Genomic DNA, 18,919 nt, shown 5'->3' on the forward strand with positions numbered 1-18,919 from the left:
CCTTGACCAAACCCTAGACAGGTTCCTCCGAGTGGTTTTCAACTAGGCCCAGTCTGTGGGCGTGTTCTCAAGAGCCCAATTTTAGCAAGAGTCCTGAGAAGTCAGTTTAGCCAGAATCCCTCACCCGCGGTATCTGAACTCCAGCACCTGATTGATATCTGATGGGATTCCTCACACCCCACCACCTCCCAAGTGATAGCTGGTTACCTTGGCCTGCCTTTATCAAGAATCTTATTAGGTTCGTTTAGCCTGAATCCCTGCCCTTATCCCTGATGTTTCCTCTTAATAATTTTCCATCCACTGATCCCCACCCGGCTACTTGGCTATAAATTCCCAACTGTCCTTGTATTCAGAGTTGAGCACAATCTTTCTCCCCGTTGCAAAACCCCATCGCAGTGGTCCTAATATCTATCACGACACATAGTCACCCTGAATAAAGCCTGCCTTACCATTTCTTTAACAAGTATTATGAATAAATTTTTCTTTAACAGGTGTAAAGACTAAGAAAGCACTGTCATTATTAAACATATGGTTGTCAGAACACGTGTCCTGGTTAAAGTAACTTTCATTCTGAATTTTCCCCAAAGAGTTTACAAAATATTCTTTTCCACTTGCTGCCCAGATCTACCTTCCCAGTGTTTAGGAAGGCAATGATGGGGTTGACATTGTCAAGGGGTGTTAAAAAAAAAAGAGACAACAAGCCCAAAATGGAGTCACCTGTGCTAAGTCTATGTCACCAAACCAAAACTTGATACCTAACTTAATTAAAGTTTCAATCCCTCCCAGGAGCAGAATCTTAAACTAGTCAATCTGGAATTACCTTCTCGGCACTAGTGAGGTAAATGGGATGCAGCCTGATGCATGAAGTGTTGAATAAAGCCAATAAGATCTTTAAAATTTACTCAGTTGAATTTTGTTTTTTAACAGACTTGGTGGCGGCAGTGGGATTCAAAAGAAACTTTTCACAGCTTCAGGGATGATGAGAAACACAGGCATGGTACCCACAAATCCTCTGAATTCTCTTGTTTCTCATCATCTCTGAGGGCTGTAAGTTCCTCTCAGTTCTCAGCTCTGCTGTCTTTGTGTAGAGGTCCCAATCTAACTGACTTTCCAGTCCAGGGCTTAGCCGGTCACCTTCAGCTGGCAGACAGTTCCATCTGGAACCCAAGTCCCTACTACCCTTGCTTCAATCCACATTTCCCTATTTGACTAAAATCCCTAGTTCCATGTTGGGAGCTGCTGGTGATTCAGTCTGCAATTCCTCATTTATTTGGAATCCTAGTCCGCAGTCACTATCTGTTGGGGTCCTGCTGATTCAGTCCTTTCCCCAGTCCCCAGTATCACACTGAGAATTGCTGGTGGTACACACAAGGCCAGTCCACAGGAACATGTCTTTGGTGCTGCTGGTGTCTTAATGCGCACATTGTTTGTTTATCTCGTTTATACAGATACAGGCTATCGCTAATGGAATCTCAGAAGCCAAAAGGTGCAAAACTGGTGGGCCTGGATTGAGAACTTAAAAGCTGTCAGAGTGCTACCTTACTCTAAGACTCCTGTGCTAGATAAGTTGGTCACAGAATGGCTAGACTGACACTAGGTCACCCACTAAACCCAAGAAAATTTTCATCCAACAAGGTATATTGTAAAACACCACACAATCCCCGGTCTACCAGCACATCCCTCTTAGGTATTAATTTGGCTCAGAGAGACCCAAGACCTCCCTAGCTTAAAAAAAAAAAAGGGGGGGGGGGGAATCTTTAAGTGCCAGAGTTGAGCATGCCACCTTGTGGCACACCTGCTCACTTTCTCTAAGAACTATAGTCCTGGAAACTGTATATATCTACAAAAATTGCAAAATCTTACTAAAAACAACCTAGAATTACAATGGCCATGATAGGAAATGTTCCAATTAGATTGACTGTTCATTTAAGAAGTACATTTGAAAGCAAGAGTTCCCAAATCAACAAACAGAATGGGATACCTATTTCAAGTGGTATGCAGAAGCTTCCAAAAAGCTTCAAGATTCCAAAACAGCATCATTAAAAAATTCATTGCAAAAGGCTAATTAAAACTTTAAAAAGATGCAAGAGGTACCTAAAAGACAGTAAGACACGCAACTCCCACCGCTCCCCTCTATCCACCTTTACCTGAGCGCTCATGCTCTCTAATTCTCTGTCTAAACTGCCTTTCCACCCTGGACAGTCACCTTTTAAAATAAACCACCCATCCAAGGCTGCAGGAGATCCTCCCCAGGTATCTTTCACTCCTCGGACAAAGACCAAGCTAAGGACCATAATTAAAGAATTTCCTAAACCCACGGAGGATCCCCAAAAGTTTTCTGAAGTATTTAGAGTCCTCATTGGAGCCTATGATCTGGGGCTGCCATATGCGAGAAGCAGGATGGCGTAACCCTACTGATGATATTTGAGATCCTCGATCTTCATCACGGTCCCCTTACGGAGCAGAAAAAGCTTGCAAAATGCAGCTGATCTTCTAATAGCCATTCCTAGAGTCTTCCTTGCCCACGATGATTGGTCTGTTATTCAAACATGCAAACAAAAAATGAATCTGTGGCCGACTTCAAAACCCAACTGGAAGCTCTCTTCCTAAGGCATCCTGGGTTCCATACAATATATGATGTCACCCAACCTGCTCTAGTTGCCCAACTTGTAAATGGATTATCTCCTGAGATTAGCAGATTGATAAAAAGGCAGAAAATAGGACAGGAGGCCACTGGTTTGACTGAACTCATGACCACTGCTGAGCACTTTGAAAGGACTTTGGAATAAGACCGTAAACAAAAATCTGCCAAACTATTAGCCTTTACAACTACAGTAGTTCCAAGGCCAGAGACCTAAAATAATACCTGGGCCTCCCACACTGCACCCTCCAAGAGGGTCCATCATCAAAACATTGGCCCAGGGATCCATGTCTCAATTGTAATCAACTGGGGTACTGGAAAAAAGATTGCTCTCATTGATCCCGTAAAAATTCTTCAACATCAACTTAAATTCTCTCATATCTTCCCCCCAAAGCAGGGCCCTCATATGGGCCCCTCCAAGAGTTGACAGGACTCCGACAGATTCTCTGGTAAACTGCCACCAGTAATTCCTTTACATAGCCAAGGGGAAATTAAAATTTAATGGGAAACCCTGCCAAATTGTGATAGATACCAGAGCTACACTCTACTCTAAACCCCAGAGGACAACAAATGCTTTGGAGTGAAAAAGAAGTTTCCACAGTGGGTATCTAATAAAATTCTATCTCAATCAGTACAAATGACTCTGGGACCTTTCACTGAAAAACATTCCTTTTTGCTATGTGATACAGTTGTAGTCAATCTATTAGGTAGCAATCTCCTTTCTAAATTAAAAGGGCTAGTAAATTTTGCTTCTCACGGAGACCTCACCTTAGAATGTCCTGACCAACCGGAACCTGATCTTTTATGTTCTTTACAATCTGTCCTTGATACAGAAGAGGAAGAATTCCAGCAAAAGACCTCTAACTTAATCGAGGTGCCTGAAAATCTGTGGGCTACCTCTAACACTGACACTGGGAGAATAAGAAGTGCACAGCCTATAAAAATTCGGAGAAACATATCTAAACCTCTTCCTAAACTGACTCAATAGCCATTAAAACCTAAGACCACACAAGGCTTCGTACCAATAACAGAAGACCAATTCACACAGGGGCTAACCATGCCCTGTACCAGCCCCTGTAACACCTGGTCTTATCAGTCCCAAAACCTAATGGGTGGGGATGGCGATTTGTCCAGGACTCGAAAGCTATTAACGAGACTCCCCATTTTCCAGCTGTTCCATTCCCCAAAATCCTTTGTCACAAGTTCCATCAGACTCAAGATGGTTCACCGTTGTGGAGCTTTGTCTTCTTCAGCATCCTCGGGGACCCCAACAGCCACTATCTATGTATCTTTACTTGGAACAGTCAACAATATACCTGGACAGGCATGCCTCAAGGGTTCACTGAGGCCCCTTCTGATGTTTCCCAAGTGCTCCACCAAAATTTATGTACCCTCCAGGTTCCTAGGAAATCGACCCTTCTACAGTAAGAATATAAATGACCTTTTGCTATATTCAGTTACCAAAGAGGCATCCATAAAGAATTCCACTTACTTGCTACAACAGTTAGCTAAAAAAGGACATAAAGTCTCCAAGGAAAAATTACAATTATCTCCAGACACTACTCATTACCTAGGTCATAATCTAAGCGCTGAAGGAATCCAGCTGTCTCCAAAATGAATTAAGCTAATCCAAGAATTCCCTAGGCCAACACCTAAGTGACAACTTTGTGGATTCCTAGGCCTGGCTGGTTATTGCAGACTATGGGCTCCTAATTTTTCTCTCGTGGCTTTCCTGCTCTATGAACTCACTAAAAACTCAGTCCCTGAACCATTTCCTGGGGAAGATAAAAATGAGCAGGCCTTTATCAAACTAAAACAAGTGCTGCAAGAACCGCCTGCCCCAGGGCCACCCAACTTCAAAACCTTTCCCCTTATTTGTACAAGAGAGAGATAACCAACCCCTGGAGAATGCTCACACAAGAACACGGTAAGCATAGGCCTAGTGTTTATTACGGGACACAATTCGATACAGTTGCTCGTACCTATCCCAACTGCCTTAAGGCTGTAGCTGCAAAGTTAGCAGAAGCCTCAGCAGATTTAACCCTAGGAAATGACATTTATTTACAAATTCCTCATATTGTCCGAGGTCTTCTTAATTCTGAATTGACTCAACATTTCTCTGCAAACAGACTAACCTCCTATGAGATCCTTCTGCTTTCACCACCTAAATTGCATCTAAACATTATAAGGTCCTTAATCCTGCTACGTTACTACCCCCACCTGAAGAAGGTCAGCCCCAAGACCTCGAGGTAATAACATCCCATTTCGTGACACCATGTCCTGTCAACAAGAAGCCATCACAATGAGAAGCCCACACGCCGCAACAAAGAGTAGCCCCAGTTCACCACAACTAGAGAAAGCCTGCGCACAGCAACGAAGACACAATGCAGCCAAAATAAATAGATAAATTAAAAAAAAAAAAAAAAGAGCCCTTGTTCCAGACTTTTGCCACCCCGATGTCCTTGCAACAGGCAACAGCCTGCTTCTGAGTCAGAGGAATCACGATGGACAAACAATGGTTGTAAATTCAATGACCGGTCAGGGCTACAGGAAACCCAGATGGTGCCTGGCTCTTCCTGACTCCCTGGCAAACCCCATTTTTCGGTTTTTGCATTCCTTCACCCACCATGGTGCAAGTAAAATGACTGAAATCAGGAATAAACACTGGTGGAGGGCCTTCTATAAAATTATGAAAACAGTTTACCACCAGTGTCTGACCTGTCAGGTCCATAATCCTGAAAAAACTATGTCTGTTCCCAGAGGCCACAAACCTCCTCCCTCTGGACCCTCTGAACACCTGCAGCTGGACTTCATTCAACTGCCACCTAGCATGAGTTATCAATATGTTCTTCTTACCATGTGTGTGTTTTCTGGATGGATTGAAGCTTTCCCCTGCTGCAAGGCCGATGCCTTCACAGTGGCAAAGAAACTGTTAGAAACCGTGTTTCCCACGTGAGGTGTACCTTCCACAATCTTCAACTGGGGTAACCACTTCACTGGGCAAATCATATAAGCTTTAACAAAACCTTGTAAACTTCTTGAAATCGTCACTGTCCCTGTAACGCTCAATCATCAGGCAAGGTTGAGAGAAGTAATGGATCCTCAAATTCAAAACCTCCAAACTTGCTCAAATCGTTAGAGTCCCTTGGCCTCAGGTATTGACTCTGGTTTTGCTGACTATTCGCAGTACCCCTTTAGGGAAACATAAACTTACTGCGCGTGACATAGTCACCAGCAGGCCAGTGTCTACTGTGTACCAATTTTCTGTTGATTCCTTGTTATTTCACATTAACATGACCAGCTATTGTAAGTCTTTAATGTCTTCTGCTGAACCTTATCACCAACAGAGTAAAAAAAGCTCTCCCAGATCCCAATTCAAAGGATCCTGTTGGCCAGTATGGAGCCTGGTGACTGGGTATTCTGGAAACATCATCAGAGGAAGACAGCTCTTGAACTCAGCTGGAAGGGATCTTACCAAGTGCTCCTGACTGCTGACACCACTGCAAAACTAAAAGGCACTGATCCCTGGGTACATATCTCAAAGCTTAAGAAGGCTCCACCTGATATCTGGTCCTGTACAAACACTGGAGACCTGCAAACCAAATTGACTAGGAAGAGAAGTAGCCAACATCAAGATAGACTGCTTCTACCAAACACCAGATCAAGCCTTCATACTTTAAGTAAACATAAACCCCTTTCTTCTTCCCTGTCTTTCCTTCACTCTGGCATTGGCCTGGAAAGATAACGCCATCATCTGTTATCTTCCGGGCCATTGTGAAGGGGGATAATCTTTCAGACTGTTGCATTTGTCATCAAAATCTCTGATCTGTCCACGATGCTAGAGACCCCCTAGTCCTCCCTGTGACCAATTATTCTTCTATTCCCAACGTCACCACAAACTATAACTGACTCCCCTTAGAAGGCACTTACAGAGTCCAACTTTTATAGCCAGTGCTTGTTTTAACTTTCTCCACTGATAACTCTACTTGACCAATTAGACATAAACACCTACACAAACTGTAGTACATTTGCACCCTCACATTCTTATGATGATCTAAATCAGATCTTCCCCCAAACATGAAAAGATCTCACCGGCAGCACGCATTTTTGCAAGGAATTTAGAGCAACTTTTTATTTCAGGTTAGGAGATTCACCTCCCAAATGCGCTGGAACCTAACTGACCCTTGTCTTGAATGGGTAAATGCAACAATCCCTTCGAATGAATTCATCGACAGTGCCACATTAGCGGGAGTGCTTTGTGTCCCCTCGGGATTTACCTTTGTCTGTAGTGGTTATTATTCTCCGTGGGCCTACGAGTGTCTGGATGGCTGGCATATAACTGGGCAATACCTCTTAGGTAACCTAACTGTGCCCCTAACTGTTCACAGACTGACACAGCTCATGGGTCACCTCTCCTGAATTCACATCACTGAGTTAGAAAAGACCTACCAGATGCTCATGATTCTGGACTTGCTTCTGTTGGCAGGTCCCTACTTCCCTGGTTCAGAGTGAGTACAAATGAAGCTATGATTAAGAATCTCTCCTTAACTCCTGAAAACATTGCAGAATCCACTTCTAAAGCAAGAGCTGCCCGAGAAAAATCCTTAGACTCTCTGGCCAAGGTCGGTCCTGATAATAGGATAGCCCTTGATTGTCTTTTAGCTGAACTAGGTGTCTGTGCTATGGTCACCACCACCTGTTGTACCCGTATTCACACTTCTGGGGAAGTTGAAACTCAGCTGTATAAGATCACTGAGCAAGTCAGTTGGCTTAAGAAAGTGACTCCTTCAATGGGGTCTTTCTTTGACTTCACAGATTTTGATCACTTGGGTCTTGAGGACCATGGCTCTGAAGTGCACTCCAGACATTGGGAATCATCCTGCGTAGAACAATCATAGTAATCTCCCTGGCACGATGCATTCTCACAAAAGCTTTAAATGCATGTTCGCAGCAGCCAACCACCAAGCAAATGATTTCTCTAAGACTGGAATTTCAGAAAAGAAGCAAAGAAAATGACCGATGTAAAAAATGTGAACTTGAACTTGTGACCTGTGAATACCACAGAGAGGATGAGTAAAAAAAAAACATGAGAACTTCAGAGCGGTAGCTGGGAGTGGTGCTAACGCCTTAAATTTTGATCACATCTCTCAGTAAAGCTAAGAGTCTGATCAAAAGGCAGGAATTGTTATTAAAAAAAGAGAGAGAGAGAGAGAGAGACAACAGGCCCCAAACAGAGTCACTTGTGCTAACCCACATCACCACACTGAGTCTTAATACCTAACTTAATTACAGTTTCAACCTCTCCTGGGTGTAGAGACTTAAACGGGTGTATCCGGAATTACTGATCAGCATTAAGCAGGTAACCTGCCTCACAGACCCTGCCATCCCCTAAAGGAACGTGACCTTGCCACAAACAATCCACTCTTTCCCTAGTAACTTCCTTGTCTTGCTCCCTTCTGCCTACAGCGGTCTTTCATTTTGTAAAGCTCTTCAGAGCTCCTTTCTATCTGCTAGATGGGATGCTACCCAATTCATATTTTGCTGAAAAAAAACCCGATTTTTTTTTTTTTTTTTTTTGCGGTTCGCGGGTCCTCACTGTTGAGGCCTCTGCCGTTGCGGAGCACAGGCTCCAGACACGCAGGCTCAGCAGCCATGGCTCACGGGCCCAGCCGCTCCGCGGCACGTGGGATCCTCCCAGACGGGGGCACGAACCCGTGTCCCCTGCATCGGCAGGCAGACTCTCAACCACTGTGCCACCAGGGAAGCCCCCAATAAGATTTTTTAAATTTACTCAGTTGAATTTTGTTTTCTAACTGAGGTGATGTTTCCAATACCCTCGCCCATCCCCCAAAGCAAAGTTCTACCCAGTTTACTGAGGTAAATGGCTCTGTCTAGGCACAATGTACTTGGGAAAGGGAACATTTGAAGAGAGTATCCTTCTCCTCTCCTATAACTGTTTTGTAACCCAACTTTTCTACCTACTTTAAACTGAAATCTACAACTTGGCCTTCAAATTTTAGTAATTCATATTTCTTTATTTTGAAAAACAAAGGGCTCTCAAAGGAAATGAGTACAATTCCCCCTTTAAAGTTCATGGCAAAAGATATGAGATTTCATCCTTGCTTGATATGCCAATTACTTTTCAGCAGCATTCGAAAAATATTAAAAAGCTTAAAAGAGGAAGCAGGAAAATCTGTATTCAAAACCCCAAACCTGGCCTTTACAAAGTCCCTGGGTGGTCCATATTTGCATTGGGAGATTTAGTTTGGCATTTTAACTTAGGTAAATAGACTCTCACTTTCCTCTGAGCCTGAAAACATTCAAAGAGAGAGGATCCTCTTTCGGAGCCAGTGGTAACCTATACCTTCTGAAAGTGAACAAAGTCACACTTTTCAAGGAAACAAGCAGAGAAGTTTTCTGTTATTCTTTCTCCCACAAAATACACACCAATTCCCACAACCCCTTGCTATTTTGATACTAATGGGGGGGATGGTGAAACAGGAGACACGCTTCATTTTAAAAGGGGACACTGTCAAAACACACATTCCCCACAGGGCCTTCTACCCTTTCAGCCACCCAAACCCAGCAACGACTAAAATCCCACAAGCTGATTCTGAGACAGAATCCCATGATCATCCTCTCCACATGGGCCCACTATAACATTCAACAACTTGATCAACTTTTAAAGGCTTACATATGTGCACAACAGGATCTAAACTACTTTCAAAAGGAGAGAACTTCATTCCATTTCAATTACTAAAACCTCCAGCTTGTCAAACAAAGAAATGGGTACTATTTCAAGTTAGAGCGGGAAAATCGTACCGTACAAGGGAAACTATAGGCAAAGGATATAAAATATTGTCATCATTTATTCATCAGAGCTATTTAAAAAACATGTGTTACTCTTGGTTTCACTCTAGATATTAGCATAAAATAGAAATCTGACAAATGAATCAAAATTTCCCCTCCCCCTCCCAGAAAGGAACCCAAGTACTGCCCTGCTCAGAGAGTGTCAGATCAAAGCCAGATCAAAAGAATTAGACCAAGGGACTCATAAAGGAAAACACAAGACTCAAACCATCCTACACGTCACTTCTAGAATGAAAGATTATTTTCCTCAAGACTGCCCTTCCCCCAGCAGAAATGTTCAATGTGATCCTGATTCAGGAAGGCAAGGCTTCCAGAATTCTAGGCATTACCAAGCCCACGTCCATATTGGGCCCAGACGTGCAATAGCGGCTACATTTAAGGAAGTGAATGTTTTACTGAACACATTAAAATAATCCACGGGGGAAAGAATTAAATCTTATAATAAAAGGAAAATTAAGTGGGATTTATTCCGGCTAATATTTCAGGTCAACAAAGCTCGTTGAGATCTACCACGTGTAAGACCCTCTGCTGAAAGATACAAAGGATGCCTCAGGGAGCCTAGTGTCTTGAAGTGGAAGGAGGCAGGTACATAGCATAATTCATTTTTTAAAAGCATACCTTTGGTTCAAAGCAGGGCAAGATCACACAAGTCCCTGAGAAGAGAAGGCTAGAGAGTGATATCATGGCTGTTGAATAATAAAAAAATATCTTCCACGCATTGAGCATGTACCACATATTGGATCCAGTACTCTCATTATCTGCAATCCTTACAATAATTTTGCAAGCCAAGTATTGTTATCCCCATTTCACAGATGAAGAAACTGAGGCTCACACAGGCAGTCAGTGGAATATCAGGCTTTTTCTTTCCTTTCCCTTATGCTGCCTTTTAAATGTTATGCTCTTCTTATCTTATAGAAGACCAAAGAAATGGACTTAAATTACAGCAGGGAAGATTTCAATAGAAAACCAGAACATCTAAAGCAGGGCTTCTTAACCTTGGCTGTTCTGTGCATTGTAAGCTGTCCAGCGGCACCCCGATCCTTCCCACTACAGATGCCTACAGCCACCCTCTCTCCCCAAATGTGATAACCAAAAATGTCTCCAGACATCGCCAAATGTCCCCTGGGAAGGACAATCACTCCTGGCTGAGAACCAGTGATCTAAAAACACTGGAATGGACAGATCTCTTCCTGTAAATCCCTAAATAGAAGAAAGACAACTATCCATACAGTCACCTGCCTGAGGGCAAGAGATGGGACCAGTGGCTCTGCTGTTCTTTCTGGCCCTGCCACCTTGAGTTTGAGCCACACCGACGAAGGCCATGGACCCGACTCCCGGCACGGGCCCCGCAGTGAACTGTAACCCACAGCACCTGTGCTAGATAAATATGTGCTCTTCAAACTGGCATTGTGTGCCGCTGGCATCCATGAGGCTTTCTAAAGAGCATGCAGGAATGTTATTATGAGCTAATAACATCGTAATTTTGAGATCCAGAACTTCTGTCTGTAGGCTTTCCAAAAACTGACCAACCAGAGAACACACCTGTGGTTGTACGATCATTCAGGGCCTCCTTTCCCACCTCCATTACCAGGGGGAAAAAACGGAAACCCAAATCTTACTGTGATGCTTGACCACAGGGTATAAAAATACCCTTTTGTTGAAGAGCTTCTTCAGGTACTTTTTAAACAGAGGTTGGTATAGCACTTAGATTTTAATTTGGATTCAAAGAATGATGTCATCGTCTTATTTTTAAATGTCAAAGTTTACAATATTATGGAAATTATATTCATTGTGATTCTTTAAACTAACAATAAAAATGTTAGATACCAACCTAAAATGTGTGGGGGTGAGGGAGCAGTAAACTTTTTAAAAACCTTTAGAGGCTACAGGAGAGAAAAAAGGTGGACGCATAATGAAGCACACTGGTGTCTGTTCCCAGGCCAATCTGCTGATCAAAGGCAGCCATCCTCTACAGTGCCTGAGGCTCATTTTTATTATAAAGAATGCTCTTGACTCTAACATAAATTTCTGCTTTATGTGTTTGCCACACCGATGGCATTAGCTGGTCTGTACCCAAAAATGGATCGCCAGATTGACACGACCCGGAAACTAAAGGACATGTAGGTCATCTGGTAAAAAGAGGTCCCCCCAGGACTAAGTACCAAGTTAGTGTTCCGGATCACGATGAAGCCACTATATCAAGTAAGCCCCAGAACACCACCGCACAGCTTACAACTCAGCTTTGAAGTAAGTTCATTTTTGCAACGAATAAAGTCTTGTAGCTACCCCGGCAAAACCAACCAATCAATTCTCTGGACTTGGTTGCAGACTGCTATGCATTCGCTGCTCAGCAAGATACCTGGGCACACCTGAGAATCAAATGTGTGGGGCACGAGCACACACCTCAAGGGAAAGCAGGGCTCGCTTATCCTCTGCCACGCTGAGAAATGTCTCATTTTCTTGTTCCCGTTTGATAACACATTTAGGCTTTTCCTATCAGCATGTTAGAGTGTTCTTGAGGAACTCTGTCCTGCCACAATGAAAAGCTACACTAAACAGTACTTTTTGGCGTCCCACATAGAGAAACAATGAAATATGTTGGGAAGGGAATAAACAGGCTTTGGACTCTGGCCAACCTACATTTGAAACCCAGCCCTTCTACTAACTGGCCTCATGTGGCCTTGACCGAGTGGCTTAATGTTTCCAATCATCTGATTCCTTGTTTGTCAAATGCAGATAAAAATGTCAGCCTTACAGGGATGTTGGGAAGATTCGATGAACCCTAAGTGTGAAAAGGGTAAGTGCCTAGTGAACGGCGAGCAGTGCTAGGGCTGCCTGAGGTCCTCAAGACCTCACTTGGTTGCAGCATGCATTAGTATATGTTGTACTTGGACCTGGGCACTGTAGCATGCCTCTGTAGCGAAATACCAGCAATGTCCTGATAGCCAAGAACATTTTTTCTTGGCTGGTTCTAACAGGATAGTTTGCCTTGTTTCCAACGCATTTCAGCAGAATGGCCTCTGCTCCTCCCCCTTCCTAAACAGTGCACTTGAACCAGTGGTCCTTAATCTCTTTTTAGTCACAAATACCCAGTCTTTCCCTAGAAAGCTGCATTTAGCACAAATGCATAAAATTTTGCATCAATTATATCGGATTCAATGACCACCTGAAAACTCTCATATGCCTGCCCTCCATGGTGCCTATGACTCCTGCTTAACAAGGCTCCTCTAGGGCTTCCCTGGTGGCGCAGTGGTTGGGAGTCCGCCTGCCGATGCAGGGGACACGGGTTTGTGCCCCGGTCCGGGAGGATCCCACATGCCGCGGAGGGGCTGGGCCTGTGAGCCATGGCCGCTGAGCCTGTGCGTCCGGAGCCTGTGCTCCGCAACGGAAGAGGCCACAGCGGTGAGAGGCCCGCGTACCGCAGAAAAAACAGAAGACTCCTCTAAACAAAGACTCAGGAGATGCTTTATAAACATGTGGCTCCTCAGCTGGCACCTGGGTAGTGGCGTCTATGTTACAATGTAAGCTTCACGCTGACAGTCTGGTGCCAGGCTTCCAGCAGAGAAGCAAAGGAAACAAGTCCTGGGTACCAACGAAGAGCTCCCAGTCAAGAGGACTCATTTTTTACACGGACCTGGGCAATGGTTTATAAGTTTCAGAGTAATGAGAGTGAAGTTAACTTTAGTTAATTCTCAAAAGAAGTGAACCCTAGAAGTTCACGGTCCCAGCAAAGTCCCCAAAAGAACATACTTTCTCACATTTTCTAGGGAATGTAGAAGACGCAACAGTTTCTAGTAAAAGGGATCCCTGATCAGTGGAACAACTATTTACATGGTATTTGAGATCCACAAAGTATTATGGGGAATTACTAGTTTCATTAAGGAGACAGAACGAAGGCAATATCTGACTTCAAAAGAGCTATGGTCCTACGTTGGTTTTGCCATATCATCCACATCTACCAATCAACTGGCAAAAAAGTATGGCTACACTTAAGGCTTAAAAGAAACAGCAATGGCTCACAAGGAAAATGGGCAACACACCCAAAAGAAACAGACAAGCTCAGCTTTTGTTTCTCATAGGGGACGCTAGCTAAAATGGATGACTACTGGTTTTAGAGTCAGACCTGATATGAATCCTACCTCTGCTATGTATTAAGTATATCACTTAACTCAGTTTTTCATCATCTGTAAAATATGGATAATAATGTCTACTTCATAAGATTAATATAGGGATTGAAATGAGATAACATAAGAGCCTGGTATTCAATATATGAAAATTAACCAATATAAACTGTCCTATAGAAGAGTACAGGCAGATTGCCCAGGTTCAAATCCTGGCTCTACAACTTATTAGCCACGCAATTTTCAGAAAGTTACTTGACATCCTCGTGTCTTAGTTTCCTTGCCTGTCAAATAGGATTACAAATAATATCTACCTCATCAGATTTTTGTGAGGATTAAAGAAGTTAATACATGAGAAGTAGTTTAAAGTGCAATGCCTGGTCAAGTGCTCAGTACATTGTAGTAAATGTATTGGTAATGTAATACATTCAGCAAAGGCAGTGCAATACATTTAGGAAATGTACTGAGCACTGCTAAAGTGCTCGGAATATTATTATCAACCTTTGTTTTATTTGATGGGGCAAAGTATCGGGAGAACAAGGGGATGCAAGAATATCCTTAAGTTTGCAATGCATGTGTGTGACCTTCACATTTGATGCTATTAGGTGACAGAAGGAAACAAGGTGACCAGGGAGGATGAGTGGCCCACTGATGTAACTGTTGATGAAGCCTGTACACATAGTCTGTGCTAAGAGACGTGGCTGGGTTTAAAAACTTGGCATGTATTTTACAAGACTCGTCTACATGGTTGTTTTGAACGTGAACAGAGCAGCACCCAGGCTTTATCTCCAAGAATTACTTGACTCAGCACTGGAGTCAAGGAAAAGGCTCATTTATTAAATGTAGACTCTGGAAGGAATCTTTGGGGAAGTAGGAGGGGTGGGAACAAAGTTCATAGAGCCCCCTCTTAGACATGAAACATGATGAGAAATGCCTGATGACTTCTTCTTACTATCTCCGTTCACTAGAAACTAGGGGCCAGGGACCACCACTTGTGAGAACTCTGCTCCACTTTTCTGTCGGTTGAGTTTATCTTCTCTGCCCATATCTCTAGTGGTGATTATACCTAATGATACAGACCTGTAACACCAAAAAAGCTTCAGGACTTATTTCTAGTAGGAGAGAAGGAAAGGCTGGGTGTGGGGAGGGGCTGAACCATCCCTCTCCTCCAGGGCACTGTGCAGAAGCTCAGCAACCCTGAGGTCCAAGAGAGAGGAAGCAGGGTGCATCAGTGCCTGACACAGGGAAGAAAAAGAGAGATGTGGAAGATGTTATGGGCCAAAAATGGGGCCCAGAGCTGCACAAGCTGAAAAAAGCCTGCATTGGGCCCCCAACTATATTAATTAAACATACCAATGATGATGCTAGAAGATTTTCTAAAGAAATGGCTCTTGGAGCACTGGATCCTCAAACCTTAAGAAAGATTGGGAGTTGGCTCCTATGAAGAGAACATTTGATGACTTAGTGGTAGCAATGTACGATTTTATTTTACTAAGAAACATAGTCAGAAGAGCAGAGTTTGGGTCCTTTTTTTCCATGCCGAAACTTGCACTGAGTGCAAATTTCAAATTTACTAATACTGATCAACGTGTTTCTCTATAATTTCCGCAGTGAAAATGTATACAGAGGCAGTCACCCATATCTGTGCTAATATTACCCATATGATGTCTTCTGCAGCTACCATGCCTTACTGTTGGCTATGCTTTCTGCTAATCTGGAATATTTAGAAGCAATTTTGCACAACCCTGAACTACAATAAGTCTACAATGCTCACTTGAAAGGCATTCCAGGCAAGAAAATGGCTGGCTACTTGTTCTGCCCCTTACCTAGATGTGGGAGAGTCCAGGATAACGAATATATTCCATCTGCTGCAGTTTGCTGAGCCTCTAATTTCCTAAGTAATTTCCTGTCCTGATCCTGGGTTTCTGTTCATCCTTATTACAAGTCATGAGACTCCCGCACACTCAGTTCCCATCAGTGTCGCCAGGGTCACTGACCTTACGATGACGACGCACGGATTTATAAGGCCAGAGCGATGCGGTCGTGGGAGTGGGGGAAGGAGAGGCACGCGGCCGCGAAGGTGTTTACTAAAACACATCCCCCAGCCACACTTTTTTTTGCAGCAGTGAGAGAAACTGGCACCTTCTTGCGTGTGTTTAATTAATGCCTTGCTGGAAGTATATTCGCTTCCTTCGACTTGGCGGATAGCAACAGCATCTAAGAGCTTTGCAGACAGCTTAAAATGTACTCAAACAGCATCCATTCCTCTCCCTCTGCAGCTCCCCCCTCCCTCGGGGGCCGTCAGCTGGTTGCCCTGAGGGGTGCGGATTTCACTGCCGCTAACCTTCTGCTCCCCAGGAGAAAACCGAGGCGGGGCGCACTGGGACGCCCCTCCCAGCCCACAAGGTGATGACACCACTACTCACTCTTTCTCATCTGCCCTCACCTCCTGGCTCAGCAGGGAGAGCCGCAGCAAGGGGCTGCCGCTGCCGGGGGAGGTGGGGGGGGGCGGGGTTTGGCCACTTTCGGGCGCCGCGGAGCACGCAGGAGCCCGGGGAGGGGACCGAGGCCAAGGTCCGGCTGCGGCTGCCGCGGCCGCACTACTGCCCAGCGGCTCCAGAAGCCGACAACCCGGGGGCTGGAGGGTTGAGGAGGGGCGCGGAGGCGCTGGCCCAGGGAGCGCGACCCCCCGCTCCCGTTTACCTGGACGCGGTCGGCGGCGGCGGCGGAACTGGGCTCGAGAGCGCGGCCACGGCTCCCCGGCGGCGGCGGCGGCGGCGGCGCTCGTGCGCTTCCCGAGGGCGGCGGGCCCGGCGCGCGCAGGATGTGCTGTCTCACGCTGCGCCGGCCGCTCGGCTCACGCTCCTCTGGGACCTACAGCACTTCCTCTCCGGAGCCTGACACTGACAGCTCCCTGCGAGCACCCCGTCTGCGGCTCGCCCCGCCCCCGGCCCACGCCCTCCACGCCCCGCGCTCCTCCCGCGGGAGGGCCCTCCGCACCCGGGATCGCGACGAGCGGGTAGCTCCGGCCCAGAGGCTAATGGCAGCAGCGGACCTGGGGAGGTCTATCCGTCTACCCCTGTGCCACCGGTAGGACTCGCCTAAGTGGCTGCAAACGGAAGAGCTTCAGTGTTGTGAGAGCTCCTGCCGACATGCCAACATGGAACAACTTTCACTCCCTGACAACTACTTTGGGTTATTTAAACAGAAATAGAGAAAGCTCAGATCCATCTGTTACGCACAAAGACTTATAGATTTAGCCTTAATTTTTCCCAGAGGAAAAAATATATATTCAGCTTGTCTCCACAACATTGCTTCTTAAAGTCCTAGCTTTTGAAAATCTGGATAGCAAAATATCCTCCATATGCTAAGTGAAATAAGTCAGACAGAGAAACACAAAGACTGTGTGATATCACTTGTATATGGAATCTAAAAAGTACGAGGAACTAGTGAATATAACAAAGGAGCAGACGCACAGATATAGAGAAGAAATGAGTGGTCATTGGGGAGCGGGGAGGGGCGTTATAGGGGTAGGGGATTAAGAGGTACAAACTATCATGTATAAAATAAGCTGCAAGGATATATTGTACAACACAGGGAATATATTGCACACCTGTAACATACTATTGTGTAACCAAGCAGAACCGAATGGGGCCTTCCCAGGGACAGACCCCTCCCCCATATCCTCTGTTTTAGCTCCTCTGTGAAGTGCCTAGGTAACAGTATCTGATGCACATTTCCTGAGTTGTTTTACAGATGCTAAAACCCCCAGGTGGAAGACATTAACTAGTTAACTACTCAATGACCAAGAGCACGCAGCCCCCAGGCCTATTGGCGCCTAAGGACAACCTCAAAACCTAAGGTTAACCCCTGTGACACCGCCCTGTTACCTCACCATTAACCAATCAGAGAATTGTGCACGAGCTGATCAGGTACCCTGGGGCTCCCCTCCCTCACCTTGCCTTTAAAAATACTTTGCTGAAACCCATTGGGGATTTCAGGCTTTTTGAGCATTAGCTTTCCCAGACTCCTCGTATTGTGCCTTATAATAAACGCTGACCTTTCTTTCCTTCACCACAACCGGCTGTCAGTAGGTTGGCTTTACTCTGCGCGGGCAAGCAGACCCAAGTTTGGTTCAGTAACGACTGTATACCAACTATACTTCAATTTTTTTAAAAAACACATATGAAAAAGAAAAAAATTTTAATAAAAATCTGGGTAACCATTCTTGGACTCTCCCAAAGCTGCCATAACAGCCGAGTTTTAAGGCCCAGAAATGGATTGGGGGATTCTAATTGATGCAGGTTTGGCACCATTTTTAGGTAAGCTTTTCATCATGTTTCTTAGATATCTGTGGGGTCATTGTACACATTAGAATGAAAGTAGAGAGCAAGGACTATATCTCATTCACTGCAGTATCCCCAATATCTACAACAGTGTTTGATGCATAAACGGGTGCTCAATAAATATTCATGAATTTATTTAATTGACAAGTACTACAGTATTTTCAAAATAAATATAGATCTGATTGTGAATACAATATCATACCTATCTATAAAATGGCCTTCCTTGTTCCAATTTTGCCTTGCTGACAAATTATTGCGAGCATAAGTATGGCTAAAAAGAGAGAGTTAAAATGTCTTTAGTTAGAAGGAATTCAAACTATTCCAGAAGAAAAATTCTATGAAACAAATACTTGCCACTGCCATGTATTAGATACTTAACATATGTCAAACTCTACAGATATTTTCCTTTAAAATTTTTCAGTAACACTATGTAACAGATACAGTGCCCTGCCCATAGAAAATGAATCTGAGCCTCAAAGAAGTTAACTACCTTGCCTGAATTCCACAGCTACTGAGTGATTCACCTGAGATCAGAATCCGTGTCCACCTGACTTCACAGCTTATACATTCCCACTTGGTATTACTGTCTCTCCACTATGAGGGTTGACGAATGTCCACTACCTGCAAAGCATTGTGTTATGTTAGGAGTTTCAGATGGTCCAAAATTGAGGAGAATATAATCCCTTTTCACAAGTAAGGTTAAAATCCAGTTGAAGGTGGAAAAAGAGATAAAGACAACATATAATTAAAGACAAACCATAAGGAAATGGTCAAAGCCGTACAATGTGTTAAGAGTACTCAAATAAGAGCCCATCTGGTATGAGTGGGGGAGATTGTAGGAGGAAACTAGAATTATGAATATGGATAATATTTGAAATGGGTAGGTAAGGTTTTTAACAGTAGAAATGAAGAAGGGAGAACATTTTCAGGCATAAACAAAG

At 44.3% G+C, this 18,919-nt stretch overlaps 1 protein-coding gene across 1 annotated transcript in view; it reads right to left on the reverse strand.

Annotated features, from left to right (window-relative positions):
• DYNC1I1 (dynein cytoplasmic 1 intermediate chain 1) overlaps positions 1-16,537 on the reverse strand; it is a 338,242-nt gene extending 321,705 nt beyond the window's left edge. Inside the window, exon 1 of the mRNA XM_065884071.1 lies at positions 16,336-16,537. The gene's annotated coding sequence lies outside the window, so the exon portion shown is untranslated. The remainder of the gene's footprint in view (positions 1-16,335) is intronic.
• Between the last annotated feature and the right edge of the window lie 2,382 nt (positions 16,538-18,919).

The sequence above is a fragment of the Phocoena phocoena genome, chromosome 9 (genome assembly GCF_963924675.1).
Source record: "Phocoena phocoena chromosome 9, mPhoPho1.1, whole genome shotgun sequence".
NCBI lineage: Eukaryota > Metazoa > Chordata > Mammalia > Artiodactyla > Phocoenidae > Phocoena > Phocoena phocoena.